The sequence below is a fragment of the Pteronotus mesoamericanus genome, unplaced genomic scaffold (assembly GCF_021234165.1).
Source record: "Pteronotus mesoamericanus isolate MK-2021 breed Mesoamerican mustached bat unplaced genomic scaffold, CSHL_Meso_final scaffold_167, whole genome shotgun sequence".
NCBI classification, from domain to species: domain Eukaryota; kingdom Metazoa; phylum Chordata; class Mammalia; order Chiroptera; family Mormoopidae; genus Pteronotus; species Pteronotus mesoamericanus.
The window spans coordinates 2,175,696-2,177,582 of record NW_026555308.1 but is presented as its reverse complement, the minus strand read 5'-3'; the positions used below and the strand labels follow the sequence as shown (position 1 = coordinate 2,177,582).

The 1,887-nt window shown below is 54.3% G+C and overlaps 1 non-coding gene across 1 annotated transcript; it reads right to left on the bottom strand.

Moving 5' to 3' along the window:
• Positions 1 to 612: 612 nt before the first annotated feature.
• On the bottom strand, positions 613 to 684 carry TRNAP-UGG (transfer RNA proline (anticodon UGG)). Its single transcript has one exon. It is a non-coding gene; the product is annotated as a tRNA-Pro (tRNA).
• Positions 685 to 1,887: the final 1,203 nt, after the last annotated feature.

Genomic DNA, 1,887 nt, shown 5'->3' with positions numbered 1-1,887 from the left:
TCTTTCCCCTGCTTGTGGAAGGCCCTTTGGGCAGCCCCTCAAAAAGGAAAAAAGACTTTTGAACACACGGGCTCCTCCAGAATCTGAATTTATAACCTTTCACACCCAAAGCAAAAATGTATTCCCAGGCCAAGTTGCAATGGTCACCCCAGATCCTGAAACTGCCTGGCACATGCTGACCAGTTCTCCCTCTTGCGGAGAAAGGCGAGACTGCGAAGACTTGCGCCCCTCTCGGTCCCCGGAAGCAGGGTCCTGCACCTGACCCAGGAGGGGCGAGAAACTGTTGGAAGCAAGGCCAGGGTGCTGGCAGCGGGGACCAAGCTTCCCTTCCCTCGCTCAGGGTAACAAAAGAAAGGAAAACAACTCTGGTTTCTGTGGCTTAGTGGATTAAGTGCGGGCCGATGAACGAAAGGAAACGAAAGTAACTGAAAGTTCACTGGTTTGATTTCTAGCCAGGGCACATGCCTGGGTTGCGGGCCAGTCCCCCAGTTGGGGGCGTGCGAAAGGCAACCAATTGACGTATCTCATTCACATTGCTTTTCTCCCCCTCTCTCCCTCCCTTCCTCTCTCTCTCTAAAAGTAAAATAAATAAAAATTTTAGAAAAACAAAACGGGCTCGTCCGGGATTTGAACCCGGGACCTCTCGCACCCAAAGCGAGAATCATACCCCTAGACCAACGAGCCAAGGTAAGATAGTAAGTCTGACACTTGTCATTGGAAGTCTGAGCCGGTGGCTCCGCCTTCCTGGTTTCCCAGTGGCTGGAGAGATGTGGAAGGGGAACTGAGAGGGGAGGGTTGAGTTTCAATTCCAGAAAAGGAGAAGGAGATGAGGCGTCGCCGGAACCTGCCCGGATAGGGAGCTAAGGCCCACCTTTGAGCCCAGACCTACGAAGCCTGACTCCCCCCGGACCCCGCCGGCGGCCACCAGCCCCAAGTAACTAGAGGAGGGGGCAGGTGACGAGGGAGGTCATGTGGCCTGGGTGAGCATGGAGGTCTTTCATGAGGGACCCCAGCCCGGAAATTTCACCCAACGTGGGACACAATTTCAGGGCCCTGAAAATAATGCTCTGTCGCCCCCGGCAAACGGTCTGCCCAGGAAATCCTCATATCATCTTGGAGTCCCGCACAGGTCCCAGGGCCTCTATCCTCAGCTGAACCCCCTCTTGGTCTGGCCTCAGCCCCAGAAGACCCTTGCAGCTCTGCAACCCCCATGCAGGGGTCAGAGATGGGATCGGGATGCACTTCTTCCCCAAAGGGCAGGTGCTCCAACGCCCCCAACTTTTCTTTCCTCCTGCACTGGCAAGGGACCCAGCATCCACCAGGGATGGAAGGTCTTCCTCACCTTTTCCCCGGGCGATGCCCTGAGCCTTGCTCATTTGCTTCACGCTGCTCTCCCTAAAAAGGCTGAGAGTCTGAAAATGAGAGTCTGTTACTGGAATCAGGTAGTTCTCACACTCTAAGTGAAGACCCCACATGGTTCCTTACTGGTCATCTCTAGTGACACTCATCTCAGTTCCCTTTCTTGCCCTCCACTTTCTGGCTCTCCGGCTCCTGCTTTCCGGAGGTCCTGGGGCGAAAGGAAAACAGACAGGAGCCTGAGAGCTCCCTCCCTTCCTGCTGAAAGGACCAGCAAATTCAACGCTCCAAGGCCCAGAGGGCAGCGTTCCCGGAATCCTTAGGACAGCGAAGTTCTAGGCAGCTTCAACTAGCTTATGGGGTGATGAACCCTTACAACTACCTGCCCAGCTTAGTTAGTAAAGCATGAGGCCCTGAAGTTCCAGGTCGTGGGTTTGAGCCGTACGTTGGTTGTGACTTTTGCCCCGGTGGCTTTACAACTAAGCAGAGGTGATTGGGTCTGTATAAACCAAACCTCTTCACAAGAAATAC